We start from the raw sequence: 16,389 nt of genomic DNA on the forward strand, positions 1-16,389 counted from the left end.
TAGGGTATTACACCACAACGGTGGCCCGAACCAGTATAAACCCCATGCCTTTCTGTGTTGCGAGTTCATCGAGTTCGTCCGCAAGATCTTAGCGAGCTAGAGCGTAGATCGGTAGGAGGGAAAGACTTCGCGCGCACCCCAGTGTTCGAACCTTAAGGGTTTGCCGGAGCCCCACGTCCGACACTCTGGGCCTTGCTTCTTAGGCTTTGGGCCTTGCTTTATGGGTAAAACCTCCGGAGGTGCTGGATGTTCCAAGAGTTTTGGACTGGTACTCCGTCTTGTGTCTCCAGGCGCACGGCGCAAGGCCTGGAGATGTGGACGACCATGAACAGGCCCTCCCACATTGGTGAAAGCTTATGCAGCCCTTCCCTGGAGAGGACCCGCCTCAGGACTAGGTATCCCGTCTCGAGTGTCCTGGAGCGGATGTTGCGGCAGTGGTATCACCGGTGCTTGCTGATACCTCGCCGCCCGCAGCACAGCTCCGCGGCGATGTTCCTCCACTAACACGAGGTCCATCCCCCGCGTGGCGTCCTGCTGCGTTTCGTCGAACGCCAGGACCCGTGCGGAGCGATGCTTGACCTCGTGAGGGAGGACCGCTTCGGCTCCGTAGACGAGGAAAAATGGAGTCTCTCCCGTTGGCTTGGTGGCGGTGGTCCGGATGGACCACAGTACGGACTGGAGCACATCGTGCCAGCCCCTGCCGCAGGCCTCCAGCTTCTTCTTGAAGTTCCTGGTCTTGAGGCCCCTTAGAACCTCCGCGTTAGCACGTTCGGCCTGGCCATTGCTCCTAGGGTGGGCCACCGAAGCGTAGCAGATCTGCGTTCCAAGGTTAGCACAGTAGGTTTTGGAGAGGTTGCTAGTAAACTACGAACCGTTATCTGTGATGATGCGGTTGGGGACCCCGAAGTGGCTCGCGAGGCCCTTGATGAACTTGATAGCAGAGCCGACTGGGATGGTACGGACGGCTTCCACTTCCGCCCACTTGGTGAACTCTTCGATGGCGACGTAGAGGTAACGGTAACCCCCTGGCGCCCGAGGGAACGGGCCTAGGATATCCAGCCCCCAGACCACGAACGACCATGTGAGCGGGATAGTTTGAAGGCCCTGAGCTGGTTGATGGATTTGCTTGGCATGGAATTGGCAGGCTTCGCAAGACTTCACCAGCTCGGCTGCGTCGTTGAGTGGTGTAGGCCAGTAGAATCCACTGCGGAACACCTTGCCGATGAGGGTCCGTGATGACGAGTGGTGTCCGCAGTCCCCGCCGTGTATGTCAATCAGCAACTCCCTTCCTTGGTCGCTGGATATGCAGCACAGTGTGACATCGCTCAGTCGTTTCTATATAACTCGCCGTCTTGGATATAGTATGCCGTGGCTTGCCGGGCCATGCGCTCTGCCTCCTCTTCCTTTTCCGGCAACGTTCCGTGCGTTAAGTACTCCTTGAATTCCTTGGTCTAGCATTCCTCCAGAGGTTCGAGCGCCAAGAGCAGCCGATCTCCGGAGGTCGGTCCACTGGTCGGAGCTCCCGTGGCTAGAGGCTGGGGGAGCTCCTCCCGAGGTTGGGTCATGGTTGAAAGAGGTGGCATAGTTGATGGCTTGAAGAGCCGCTCCTCAAAGACGCCCGGCTCCTGCGGTTGCCGCTTGGATGCTCTCCGGGCGATGTCGTCGGCTTCCTTGTTGGTGCCCCGGGGTACGTGCTGCAGCTCCAGGCCCGAGAACTGCTTCTCCATCTTGCGCACCTCTGCGAGGTAGGCCTCCATATGCTCGTCCTTCGGCTCGTACACCTTGTTGGAGAAGTTGACGAGGAGTTGTGAGTCGCCTCTGACAGTGAGGTGCTTCACCCTTAGGGCCGCTGCAGCCTTCAGGCCAGCTATGAGGCCTTCGTACTCCGTGATGTTGTTGGAGATCTTCTCGCCATGCTGAAAGCAGAGTTGCATGGCATAGTAGAGCTTTCCTGGGTGGGCGAGATTAGCACTGCTCCAGCCCCCGCGCCCTGGTGTGCGAAGGTGCCATCGAAATGCATGACCCAACCGTCCGGAGCCTCACTTCCTGGGGAGGTGGACCGGTCTTCTCTTTCATCAAGTGTCGAGGCATCCGTCCATTCTGCCACAAAATCAACGAGTGTAGCCCCCTTGATGACCCTGGTGGTGCTGAACTCCAACTGGAATGCTTGCAACTCGATGTTCCACTCTGCAACCCTTCCGGCTGAGTTAGGGCTCCTAAGTATCCTTTCTAGTGGGTAGGCTGAGACGACCTTGATGGGATGGCCCTGGAAGTAGTGTTGCAGCTTGCGAGAGGCCACCAGGAGTGTGAGCAGTAGCTTCTGGGGCATGGGGTAGCGTGCTCTCGCGTCTCATAGCACGGTGCTGACAAAGTACACCGGGTGTTTGATGAGGGCTGGCGTGTTGTCGAGGCTCGGGTCCTCCGGAGATCGGGACATATCCTGAGTGGAAGGGTCCCGGAGACCTTGCTGTCCTCAGGAGCTTCTGCGACGCCGCCCTGCTGAGCTTTTCCTTCCACCGCTGATGCCTTTGCTGCGCCTTCCTGACCTCGCGCTACTCCAGCCTTGGCCTGGCGGGGTGCACCCTTGACTTGGCGCTCCTCCCGAACCGCCACCAACGACGCACTGGTGGAGTACGGGGTGGCAGCAAGGTAGAGTACTAGAGGCTCGAGGGGCCGCGGTGCCACCATCACTGGGGGGCTAGTAAGGTATTTTTTGAGGTCTTGGAAGGCCCAGTCGGCCTCTGGGTTCGACTCAAACGGGCCCTTCCTCTTCATGAGCTTGAAGAATGGTAAGGCGCGCTCTCGTAGTTTGGAGATGAAATGCCCTAATGCGGTCACCCGCCCAGCTAGCTTCTGCATCTCTTTGAGGGTCCGTGGCGGGCTCATTCCTCGATAGCCTTGACCTTCTCCGGGTTCGCCTCGATCCCCCTATGGGATACAAGGAATCCCAGCAGCTTGCCAAAGGGGACACCGAACACGCACTTCTCCGGGTTGAGCCTTAAGTTCACTTGGCGCAGGCTCTCGAAGGTCTCCTCCAAGTCTTGAATCAATGTCCTTGCCTCGCGAGACTTGACCACTATGTCATCGACGTAAGCCTCGGCGTTCCTCCCGAGCTGCCGCCCCAGAGCGATGTGCATCAACCGCTGAAAGGTCGCGCCCGCATTGCGCAGCCCGAAGGGCATGCAGGTGTAGCAGTACACCTCACATGGTGTCAGGAAAGCCGTCTTCTCCACATCTTCCACCGCCATCTTGATTTGATGATACCCTGAGAACGTGTCTAGGTAGCACAGAAGGTCACACTCGGCGGTGGATTCAACAATCTGGTCGATGCGCGGGAGTGGGAACGGGTCTTGAGGGCAGGCTTTGTTAAGATGGGTGAAGTCGACGCACATCCGTTCCTTCACGCCTTTTTTCGGCACCACGACAGGGTTCGCCAGCCATTCGGGGTACCGGACCTCTCGGATGGCACCTGCCGCTTCCAGCTTGCGTGTCTCTTGGACGATCAAGGCCTGCTTCTCAGTGGACAGTCGTCTTGCTCGTTGCTTCATGGGGCGGACGTTGGGGCATACCCTTAGATGATGCTGGATCACCTCCCTTGGGACTCCTACCAGCTGATTTGGCTCCCATGCGAACATTTCCTTGTTCGCGCGCAAGAACCTCACCAGAGCTTCTTCTTGTTCCCGGTCGAGACCGGCTCCAATGGTAAAGGTGGCTCCTGAAGGCCCATCCTCGCTGACCGGTACCAGCTTGGTTTCTGCCTTGTCTTGGGTGAACAGCTACTTCTTCTTGGTGGGCGTGGCCTCCCTGGCCGCGGGGGCACCAGCGTCGGCGGGTTGTGCTGCTATCGCGGTCTTGAAGTCGAGCCTGAGCACCGTCACGGCCTCCTTAGTGTCCTCCTTGATGGTGAGGACGCCCTTGCTCCCTGGCATCTTCATGAGGTTGTAAGCCGGGTGAGTCGCCGCCATGAACTGAGCGAGAGCCGGTGACGGAGTAATTGACCACGGGTACCCCGAAGATGGCAAGGCAATATTTCAAGACATCAGGGCTAGCAAAGCCGCTCAGTCCGACTGCCCGGCTGCTCCTGCCGGCTCCCCGTCTGACTGCTCTGCCCGGCCGGCTGCCGGCTGCCGCCTGCCGACTGAGTCGTCCAGCCGGCTGCCGACTGCGCCAACCAGATGGCTGCCGACTGCAGCTCGACTCGACACCGACAAGACCCCGACGAGACGGCCATACCTCGGACGAGACAGCTGTACCACGGTGCCATCATGTACAGTGTCACTTGTCCCTGGGACTATTTATGAAGTGACCCAGGGGACAAGCATGACACCCCACCATGCCCCCTTGTTCCCATGCCACTACCTAGCTTACTTCCTAAGCTACCCACATAGCTTACATATCAAGCTAGCCATGCCTATATAAGCTAGCAAGCACACATCCATCGACATGGGCACACACCACGCCACACATGCATGGCCTTCTGGCCACTAGCTCACTCGGCCACTCGGCCACGGGCATGCATGCCCGAGCATTCATACACACATATACGAGCCCGGATGCCGGCGGCACTGACCTCAGATACAGCTCTAGGAGCACTTTGTACTGCCCGATGTACACCCCAGATATATACTCAGACATCCAGGAGTAGGGGTGTTATCTCTCCGGAGAGCCCCGAACCTGGGTAAACTAGCGCGTGCTACTCACATACCCGCTCCCGGTCCTATCAGCAGCAGTCTTACCCTCACACTAAGCCCTTGTGGCATCTGTCGACTCGCAAGCCCCCCGTGAGAATACCACGACAGTTGGCACCCACCGTGGGGTGGTACTACTACTACGCTACCACGCTATTGCTGGTTTCGCAGTCTGGGCGGGACCATCTTCATCATCTCCGCCACGGCGTCGCGCCGTCTCTCCGATAGCGCTCGGGGGCTTGACTTCGACCCGCCCCCGGAGCGGCCGTGCGGGACGGCGCGCCCTCACCGTCGGCTTCGCCATCTTCATCATCACCAACGCAGCGCCGGTCGTCCATCCGTGCATGCACGCGCCGTGCGCGGTGCCTCGTTTCGGTCGGCCGTGTCCATCCACGCGCCGCTCGCGTCTGCTCCCCTTCGTGTTGTGCCTTGCTCCGGCCAGATACTCCTTGTACATTGCCTGTACACGAGTCAGGCATCATCACCATCACCCCGCCCAAGTTGCTGCCCACCTGCTTGCCTCGCCGTGCCCGTGGCCTTTTCCAGCGCCTCGCACGCGACCCTCGCTCGTGGTCACGCGTGCGCTCCGCCCGGCCATCTCCGTGTAATGCCTCACAGCCCGAGCTCCTCCACCACTAGCTCACCATAGCGCTGCTGCCTCGTTCGGCTCCTGCTGCGTCCCAAACTGTTGTGCTGCTCCCCTCCCGCGCCGACTTCATCCCAACGCCGGCTGCCCAGCTCCCGGACGCAGACTGCTCCGCTCCGGCTCCCCACGGCTGCCTCCGCGCGCCGCCCGTTTCGGCCGCCTGCCGGCTTCGGGCGGGCCGGCTGCCCGCAACTCGGACGGCCGACTGCCGTCTCCTCGTTACTCCGCGCCGGCGCTCTCCTTCGGGTCGCCGCTGCCGCCTCCTGCTCGCGGGCTCCGCGTCCAGGGCCGTGCCGGTTTCCTCTGCCTCCGCGTGCCCGGCCGTTCGGCTCTGGGTCTCGCCCGCCGGCTCCGCCTGTAGGCCAGCTCCGCCTCTACCCACGGCTGAGTTCTCCGCCTTGCCGGGCCTCCACGACGCTGCGCCCGGAGCCGCCACCGCCTACTTCATGCTAGTTTCCGCCTGCCGGCTCCCGCCGTAGCCGGCTGCCCGTTGCGGCCGACTGCTGCAAGAAATGGGCCGGCTGCCCATGTTCGGGCAGAAAAAGAAAGTGAGAAAAAGTGTGCCGACTGGCAACCTAGCCGGGTGCTGAAGAGAATATATATATATGTGTGTGTGTGTGTGTGTGTGTGTGTGTGTGTGTGTGTGCATCTGGCTGCCCAGATCCGGCTGAAGAAAATGCTGGGTGCCCACGGCGGACTGGCGAAAAAAAGGTGCGTCCGACCACGGGCTGCCTGTCTGGCTGCAAAGAGCCCGACTGCTGTGTCGAGATCCACCCGCCCGACCGGCTGAAGAAGAAAAAGAAGAAGACAAAGTAGTCACCGGGAGATCCGGCCCGACTGCTCAGCAGTCGGCCCGAATCTCAGGGGCTACACCCAGCGGGTGCGCTGAAGCGCCCCCGCGAAGAAGAAGACAAAGTAGTTGGCGGGAGATCCGGCCCGACTGCTCAGCAGTCGAGCCGAATCTCGGGGGCTACACCCAGCGGGTGCGCTGATGCGCCCCCGTGAATAAGAAGACAAAGTAGTTGCCGGGAGATCTGGACCGACTGCTCAGCAGTCGGCCCGAATCTCGGGGGCTACACCCAGTGGGTGCGCTGGCGCGCCCCCACGGAAGAAAACAAGAGACAAGAGAAGAGTTTTGTCCGGCTGCCAGCAGCCGACAGAGAAAAAAAAGAGAAGAAAAAGGCGCTGCAGACGCCTTGCTGCCTGGCCGGTCGAGCCTGACCGGCCGGGACCCCCCTTCGAGCACCCGGAGGCTCGAAGGCTGCACCCAGCGGGTGCGCCGGCGGGCTCCGCAAGTGCCGAGCCGTGCCGGCTGTCTTCAACAACGACCGCGACTACAAGAAAATCAATGTGAGCTCCTCGCCCGCATATTTTTTGCACCACGCAAGCATGGATAACCCCGAGCAAAGCTCGGGGGCTGTCTCCGCGTTTTATTACAGTAGCATCACTGTTTGCCCCGGTGCCAGCCAGAGTTGGCCCGGGGGCTGACTGCTTGGTCTGAGACATTAGATCCCGCAGACGGCTTAGTACCATGCACGGTACGAAAGGCCCACTCTTAGTCACAGACCGCGGAGCGGCTGTCCGACTAGCAAGAGTGAATGTTGGAGGCCACCCACGCGAAAAACGTCTGGGAAGGAAAACGGTTCGGGCGACCCGGTCGTTTCCTTTACAAGTACCTGCTCGGTCGAATCTGCTCCCAGACTCTGAGTACTGTACACTCCACTTCGCGGCCCACTCTCAGCCACAGACCACAGAGCGGCTGTCCGGCGAGCGAGAGCAAAAGCCAAAAAGTGGAGGGAACATGAAAAAGATTGAAGGGGGCTCGGACGAAACCGAGTTGGCACCCTCTGCACAAAACTTGCAATGCTAAAAGCAAACATTTGATATATCTGCATGGACTAACTTTGTCTTTTTCATGATCATTTCCATGAACACTCGCCAAAAAACCTCCGCCCAACTTCGCCAAGTTGCCTGGAGGCTTGGGGGCTACTGACGGAGTAATTGACCACGGGTACCCCGAAGATGGCAAGACAATATTTCAAGACATCAGGGCTAGCAAAGCCCCTCGGTCCGACTGCCCGGCTGCTCCTGCCGGCTCCCCGTCTGACTGCTCTGCCCGGCCGGCTGCCGGCTGCCGACTGAGCCGTCCAGCCAGCTGCCGACTGTGCCAACCAGCCGGCTGCCATCTGCAGCTCGACTCGACACCGACAAGACCCCGACGAGACGGCCATACCTCGGACGAGACAGCTGTACCACGACGCCATCATGTACAGTGTCACTTGTCCCTGGGCACTATTTATGAAGTGACTCAGGGGACAAGCATGACACCCCACCATGCCCCCTTGTTCCCATGCCATTACCTAGCTTACTTCCTAAGCTACCCACATAGCTTACATATCAAGCTAGTCATGCCTATATAAGCTAGCAAGCACACATCCATCCACATGGGCACACACCACGCCACACATGCATGGCCTTCTGGCCACTAGCTCACTCGGCCACTCGGCCACGGGCATGCATGCCCAAGCATTCATACACACATATACGAGGCCAGATGCCGGCGGCACTGACCTCAGATACAGCTCTAGGAGCACTTTGTACTGCCCGATGTACACCCCAGATATATACTCAGACATCCAGGAGTAGGGGTGTTATCTCTTCGGAGAGCCCCGAACCTGGGTAAACTAGCGCGTGCTACTCGCATACCCGCTCCCGGTCCTATCAGCAGCAGTCTTACCCTCACACTAAGACCTTGTGGCATCTGTCGACTCGCAAGCCCCCCCCCCCCCCGTGAGAATACCACGACATCCGAGTACCCGAGGATGGCCTTGTACGGGAGGCCGATGCAAGCGATGTCGAAGTCCACCAGCTCGGTGCTGTAGTTGTCGCGTGTGCCGAAGGTCACAGGGAGGCGGATTTGTCCCAGGGAGTAGGCAGCTCCACCACCCACTCCTGAGAAGGGCTTACTAAGGCCGAGCCGCTTGAGTGGCACGTGGAGAAGGCTGAAGGCTTCCACGGAAAGCAAGTTGAGGCCGGCACCACCTTCGATGAGGGTCTTGGTGACGGCCACGTTGCAGATGGTGGGCATGCAGAGCATCGGAAGCACTCCGGAGCCGGTGGTGGAGTCGGGGTGGTCTTCTGAGCCGAAGGTAAGGTCGGCCTCTGGCGCAGCCCAACCCAGTGCAGCCCCCGGGCGCCTGGAGGTGGCCCCGATCTGGTGGAGGAACAGCTTGCCGTGGCGGTCCGACGGCGGTGCTTGAGAGCCGCCCAGCAGGGCCGCAACTGCGTGGTGCGCCGGCACCGCGTAGCAAGCGGTGAAGAGGTCGCGGAGCTCCTCCCAAGATGCCACCATGGATCTGGGAAGGTTGAGCAGCCAAGCGCATGGCTCACCGGCGAGGGCCATGGGAAACTAGTTGGCCATGACCTTGTCATCGCCCCCGGCTTCGAGGACGGCCTCCTCATACGCCCGCAGGAAAGCTGATGGGTCCGCGACGCCGTCGTAGCGCGGCGGCATCTCCGGCCTGAACTTGGGCGGCCACTGCACCTGCCGCAGGGCGGGGGCCAGAGCTCGGAGCCCCCTGGCCCCGTCGTCGATGCTGACCGCCGGAGTCGGCGGTAGGGCGCCTGCTATGTGGGCGAAGCGCGGTGGCGACGGAGCGCAGATCAGCGGAGGGGAAGCCGCGGTGCACCCCTACCTGGCGCGCCAAATGTCGGATGTGGGGTTCCGGCAAACCCTTAAGGTTCGAACACTGGGGTGCGCATGAAGTCTTTTCCTCCTACCGATCTACGCCCTAGCTCGCTAAGATCTCGCGGACGAACTCGACGAACTCGCAACAATGAAATACACAGGATTTATAATGGTTCAGGCCACTGTTGTGGTGTAACACCCTACTCTAGTGTGGTGGTGGTGGATTGCCTCTTGGGCTGATGATGAACCATACAAGGGGAAGAACAACCTCTTGAGGTTGAGGTGTTCTTGTGCGTGGCTAACTTGTGCGGGTGAGAGAGTGATCTAAGATGCCGTCCTCTCGTCCTCGCCTGTCTCTCCTTTTTCTCCTTCTTTTCTATGGTGGTGGCTAGCCCTACTTATAGGGGTCCTTGTCGGATTTCGGGTTCCGGCAGACCCTTGAGGTTCGAACACTGGGGTGCGCGCGGAGATTTTGCCTCCTACTTACCTGCACCCCCCCCCCCCGCCATGCTAGGATCTAAACTATGAAAAGAACAACACAAGGGACACAGGGTTTATGCTGGTTCGGGCCACCGTTGTGGTGTAATACCCTACTCCAGTGTGTGGTGTGTGGATTGCCTCTTGGGCTGATGATGATGAACAATACAAGGAAGAACAGCCTCGCGAGGGTCTGTTCTTGGCTGGGGCAATGAACTGCTGGGAGGAGTTTAGCCACCTTTCTCTCTCTCTCCCTCTTTACAACCGGTCCATCCTTTGCCATGTGGGTGGCTGGTCCTATTTATAGAGGCCCTGGTCCTCTTCCCAAATATTGAGCGGGAAGGAAGCCAACAATGGCGGGCTAATTTGAAAGGGGACAGCAAGTATCAGCTATCATGACAAAAGTAGTCTTCGCCTGCGCAAAGCTCTGGTGATGACGCCGTCTTGGGCTCCACGGTGACCTCCGTCTTGTAGTCCTCCTGGTCTTGGTCTCGTTGCACCGAAATGGCAACCTTTGCCTGACACCTCGGTACTCCGCGGCTGCGCTTGCCCGCTTTGCACCAAAGAGGAAAGGAGGACGATGCGCGGGCTGGCACCCACCTGGCGCCCTGAGTCGTCATGGCTTGCGTCACGGGCACCTCGCGAGGCACCCGCCTTGATCTCTCCGCCTCCTCGTGAGCCAGCCTGACGAGGCCGTGCCTGAGGAAGCTCCATGTCCTCCGCCCCGCGAGGCTTGGCCCCTCGCGAGGGTCTTGAGTTTGTGTTGGTGAAGATGGGCCGTGCTGGACCCCCTTTGAGCCACACCGCAGGCTGCAGGCAGGCAAGTCCGGGGACCCCCGTTCCCAGAACGCCGACAGTAGCCCCCGGGCCCAAGGCGCGCCCAGACTTGGCCGTGCAGGGAGGCGGAAGGGCAAGAGCGAAGCGCTGCGGGCCCTAACAGCCTACGGCCTCGGGCACCGCGTGGCAGTTGACTGGACGTGGGCGCCTTAGCAGCCGCGCGAGTTGGTAAGGGAGTGGCGTCCGCCTAGGCCCTTCTTCTTGCTTTCCCCGGTTGCTGTTCAGATCCCCTTTCCTGTGCTTCTCCTTCCTTCCTCCGAAATCTCCAGATCTGCTCTAACCGTGCGACCCAGGAAGCCATGGTGCCTCGCCAGCCCCCGGCCGCAGCTTGGTACTCGTCTGCCCTGGACCCGCCGAACGTGTCGGAGGCGGGCCTTGCCCGGTTGCGCCGGATAGCGACGGCGCGAGGCATCGACGGGGCGAAGGTGTTCAAGGCCGGCTCCTCTACCCCTGAGGGTCAGAGGAGCACCTTCTATCCACTCTTCGTAAGTGCCATTGTTGCTGGCCTGGTGCCTCCCTTCTCCGAGTTCTTCTTCTCTGTCCTCCGCCATTACAAGCTGCAGGCTCTCCATCTCCATCCCAACACCGTCCTTCTCCTCGCGATCTTTGCTTATTATTGCGAGGCCCACGTCGGGGTGCAGCCCTCAGTGGCCTTGCTGCGCCACTACTTCTACCTCTGGACCTCTTGCGGTCCTGCTTCCGTGTGCGCGAGCTTCGTCGCGTACGGTGGCGCCATTGCCATCTCGAACTCCGGGAAGAGGATTGAGGGCTTCAGGAGCAAGTGGGTCTTGGTGGACGCTGAGCGCATCCACCCTCGGCTGATTTTGCCCACCGAGCAGCCCACGAGCTCCAGCAACTGGGGTCGAGCGGAGCTCACGGATCCCCGAGCGAAGATGGTGTTGGAGAAGATGGACGCGGATCTGAGGCCGGCCGACATGGCGGCGGCGAAGCTGACCGGCGCGTCGTTGCTGAGGGAGTTCCTGGAGCACCAGCTGGCTCCGCTTCGGCAGTACTCGCTTCCAATGTGGAGGCCCCGTCCGAGCCCCGCGGCCTGGGCCGACGGAGACTTGGCTGCGGTTCTCCAATCTCTGGTCGGGGGCAATGTGGCGAGGTTGGAGGGCGCTCCTACGCCCTTGTTCCTCCGCGACGACTGGGAGCGGGTAGTGAAATCCATGCTCGTCTTCAACGAGGAAGGGCCCGTGCCCCTGGAGGTTCCCGAGGGACCAGTGGCTGTGACCTCCGATGACTCCAGCGAAGAGGAAGAAGGAGGGGAGCACAGAAAAGGGCCTGACTCCGAGGCGACTGACGGAGAGTCGAGGGCTCCCCTCCCCCGGCGCAGGTCCTGCGTTCTCCGACTCTCTCCGAACGATGACGACGAGGATGGCGATGAAGACGATGACGAGCAGGACGACGGGAGCTCGCCCCCGATCCCGAAGAAGGATAGGACCGGGCTGATCTCCCGCGGGTCTCCCCCGGCCCCGGGGCGAACCGCAGACGCACCTTCCGCCTCCAAGCTTCCCGAGGTTGACCCTTCCAGCCGGCTTTCAGGCTTCAAATTTGGCCGGAGGCCACTTGAGCTCACTGGCGATGACCCGTAAGCATTCGATTCTTGTCTTTATCTCCTCTGCTTCTGAGGCTTGATGTCCGCATCTTTGGATGGGTTGGCGCCCGCAGCAAAGAAGTCAAAGGGGGCTCCTGAGGTTCCGTTCGTGACAGCGCCCCTGAAGGAAGGTGATCACGACGCACGAGCTTCTCCCGCCCAGTCGTCCTCGTGGGGCCTGACTGAGCCTGAACTCTACGTCCTCGGGTCCCGGCCCTCGAGCTGGTCTCAGCCGTCGCTGGTATGCCAGGTCGCAATGCCGTGGTCAAGGCCAGAGGGTGAGGGCTGGAGAGCCAGTAAGAGCCCTGAGTCGTGATGCTCAGGTACCCCCCCCCCCTTTAACGTGCAAGTGGTCAGCATGGAGAAGATGAGGTGCCATGGACCGGCATCAAATAATCAAGCATGGTGGTTCTAACGCATAACCGGAAAATGAACGCAAATGGGGCACATGCCGCTGGGCCTGGCCCGAGCGGCTTGTGGGTCATGCTGCCCGAGGGGAGCCCCCAACAAGGTAAGCCAACAACATAGAATGAAAGGGATACACGCCGCAGGGACGGACCCACGCGGCCTGGGAATAACGCAGCCCTGGGGGCGCTCCCAGCTGGAAGTTAAACTTGAAAGATGTCACCTGATGATGCTGAAGACGAAGGGGTGTTGGTGTAGCCGGCTCGGTGGGCTGCGGGAGCCGATCCTCGTGAGCGCCCAGGCCCAAGGGCCTCGGGAGGCTCCGGAGACGCTGGCGGTTCCTCACGGGCCATCTTCATCTCCGCCAGGGCTGCGGAGCGCCTGGCCTCTTGTGCCTCCGTGATGCCCCTCATGAGGCGCTGGTACGCGTCAGCCGCACTCGGCAAGCCGTAAGGCATGCGAACGTAGCTGTGGGGTGGACCTCCGCAGCGCCCCAATCGCGAGGGCCAGAGGTGCTCCAGGGAGGCGACTTGGTTGAGCCCTGGTACGTCGACGCAGACGCGCAGCCCGCCATCCTCGCCTGGATGGGGAGCCACTGCTGGTAGGCGGCGGCCGCCTCTCATGACTCTGGACTCCTGTAGCTCCTGAATGGCCTTGCTGACGAACTCCTGTGGGTCTGGATCTCCTTGCCTTGCCCCCTCTTGAGGGAAACGTGCTTCGAAACACGCCTCCATGTGGTGCCCCAGCGCCTCCCTCGTGACCCTGGCTAGGTCGATGGCCCTCCAGGGGAGAGCCCCCGAGCCCTGCCTGAGGAGGGCGCTGGGTGCGCTTTCCTATGCATGGAAGGAGGCTCCCCTTGGGCAGGCACGGGCCCAGAGGGGCCTGCCTCCTGAGGGGCCAGGCCGGACGATGTCTTCTTCTTCTTGGGGGCGGCCTCGGGAAGCCTCCTGCTTCCGCGATCCGGGTCTTCCAGCGATGCGGCCTGAAAGGCTCGCTCTAGGGAACACACAGCGTCCTTCTCTTCACAGGGCACCATGATGACTCCGCCGCTTCCTGGCATCTTGAGGACGTTGTAGCCGTGGTGAGTCACGGCCATGAACTTGGCCAGTGCCGGGTACCCAAGGATGGCGTTGTACGGCAGGCGGATGTGAGCGACGTCGAAGTCGATGAGCTCGGTGCGGTAGTTGTCGCATGCCCCGAAGGTGACAGGGAGGCGGACCTGCCCGATCGGGACCATGGAGCCGTGGTGATACCGGAGAAGGGCTTGGTTAGCTGAAGCTGGCTGTAGGGCACTTGGAGGTTGTTGAATGTCTCCACGAACAGGACGTTGAGCCCTGCCCCACCATCGATGAGGGTCTTGGTGACCACCATGTTGCTGATGATCGGGGAACAAAGCATCGGGAGGACTCCGGCTGTAGCTGCACACTTGAGTTGATCTGCTGAGCTGAAGGTGATGGCGCACGCCGACCACCTGAGAGGGTGCGTGGCTTTGAGCCTGGGGAGGGCTGCATATCACTTCGTGGGCGAACTGCTTGAAGATGTGTTGAGAGGCTGGGGCTTGAGCTCCGCCCAGGATGCAGGCGATCGCGCGCGGCTCCTGGAAGCCCCTAGCCTCCTCGTCCTGGTGGCGGTCCTCGTTTCTCCTTGGCTGCGGCGGCAGCGGTGGGAGGCCTGCGTTGCCTTGCGGGCGATCCTCGCGAGGATGATCCCTCCAGCCTCCCTCGCGAGGTGGGTCTTGCCAGCGATCCTCGCGAGGTTGGTCGCGCCACCCCTGGCGCGGGCCACGGTCTTCCCAGTGCCCTGCCTTCCTTCCTCCTCCTCGGCCGTAGCCCCGGTCACCGCGGTCAGGGCGACGGCCGATCCTTACTTCTCGCATGGCTCGGAGTTCTTGGCATTCGCTGGTGTTGTGGGTGTGGAGGTCGTGGTACATGCAGTACCGGCTGCCCTTGGGAGGTTCGGGCTGATCTCTGCCCCACTTGGTGTCTGGTTCTGCCGCGAGCACGGCAGCCCCCTTGCACTTCACTTCCTTGGCCTTGAGCTTCTTCTCTTCTGGGTCTGCGGCAGGCAGCTCAAGGAGGGAGAGACGCCCTTCCTCAGCCCTGGCGCACTTGTTCGCCAAGTTGAACAGCTCCAAAGAAGTGCACAGGTCTTCATGCATTGCCAGCTCCTCCTTCATCTTGACGTCGCGCACGCCGTCGGAGAAGGCTGAGATGATGGCCTCTTCAGTTACCTTGGGGATCTTGAGGCGTGCGTTGTTGAAGCGCTGGATGTACTTCTGCAGGGTCTCCCCAAGTTGTTGCTTGATGCGGCGCATGTCGCTCGCGGCGGGTGGCCGGTCGCGAGTACCTTGGAAGTTGGCGATGAAGCGGGTGCGCATCTCTTCCCAGGAGGAGATTGTGCCTGGAGCCAGGTTCAGGAGCCAAGTGCGGGCCCCATCCTTGAGCGCCATGGGAAACCAGTTCGCCATGACCTTTTCGTCTCCGTTGGCAGCTTTGATGCCCAGCTCGTAGAGCTGGAGGAACTCCGCAGGGTCAGCCATGCCGTCATAGCGAGGAGGCAGGTCCGGCTTGAACTTGCCTGGCCATGCGACGCTGCGCAGCTCGGTGGTGTAGGTGCGGCAGCCTGCTGTGGCCACGGGAGGCCTTGGGTGATGGAGAGCCTGGTCTTGCATGTCCCCACGCACCGGAGCAGGAGGATGGTCGCGACGTGCTGGAGCAGGGAGCGCCCGGGCAGCTTCTGGCGGGCGAGGGACTTCTTGGCAGCTCTGCTCTTGCCGCGCTAGCACCTGACGGAGCGGGTTCCGCCCAGGGGCCACGCGTCTTGGAGCCATGGCGTCTTCTTGAGGAGGAGGCGGCCGGGGCGCCGCCGGAGCCTCGTCGCCCGCGCGGGGCGGGGTGCGGTGCAGCGGAGCGGACGGCGCGGAGGAACCCCCTGCAGCGCAGACGAGCTCGGCGACGCGGCCGAGCCATTCTTCGTAGATGTCGTTGATGGGACGGTAGTGCAGGAGCTCGTTTGCCGCGATGAGTGCAGCCCGAGCCTCCATGGGCGCGCGAAGCGCGCGGGACGAAGATCCAGCCGGGGCGAGTGAGGGAGTCGCGGTGCGGCCGTCTTGGCACACGGATGGATGCTGAGACGATGCTTGCTGCTCGTCCCCCGCTGGGCCGGTGGCGGCGTTGACGGCAGGTGATGGGGAACGGCGAGGACGCCCGCCGACTGGGGCCGCCTGGGCGACGCGGGAAACGAGGGCGGCCCTGCGCTCCGCGCGGGCCCGACGTGCGTCAGACATGAGCGTGATGGTCGGAGGAGAACGGAGCGGTGGAAGACGAATTCCGGCGCACCCCTACCTGGCGCGCCAAATGTCGGATTTCGGGTTCCGGCAGACCCTTGAGGTTCGAACACTGGGGTGCGTGCGGAGATTTCGCCTCCTACTTACCTGCACCCCCCCCCCCCCCCCCGCCATGCTAGGATCTAAACTATGAAAAGAACAACACAAGGGACACAGGGTTTATACTGGTTCAGGCCACCGTTGTGGTGTAATACCCTACTCCAGTGTGTGGTGTGTGGATTGCCTCTTGGGATGATGATGATGAACAATACAAGGAAGAACAGCCTCGTGAGGGTCTGTTCTTGGCTGGGGCGATGAACTGCTGGGAGGAGTTCAGCCACCTTTCTCTCTCTCTCCCTCTTTCCAACCGGTCCATCCTTTGCCATGTGGGTGGCTGGTCCTATTTATAGAGGCCCTAGTCCTCTTCCCAAATATTGAGCGGGAAGGGATCCAACAATGGCGGGCTAATTTGAAAGGGGACAGCAAGTATCAGCTATCCTGACAAAAGTAGTCTTCGCCTGCGCAAAGCTCTGGTGATGACACCGTCTTGGGCTCCACGGTGACCTCCATCTCGTAGTCCTCCTGGTCTTGGTCTCGTTGCACCGAAATGGCAACCTTTGCCTGACGCCTCGGTACTCCGCGGCTGCGCTTGCCCCCTTTGCACCAAAGAGGAAAGGACGACGCTGCGCGGGCTGGCACCCGCCTGGCGCCCTGAGTCGTCAT

Source organism: Triticum urartu, chromosome 7A (genome assembly GCF_056163025.1).
Source record: "Triticum urartu cultivar PI428250 chromosome 7A, HENAU_Tu73, whole genome shotgun sequence".
Taxonomy (NCBI): Eukaryota; Viridiplantae; Streptophyta; class Magnoliopsida; order Poales; family Poaceae; genus Triticum; species Triticum urartu.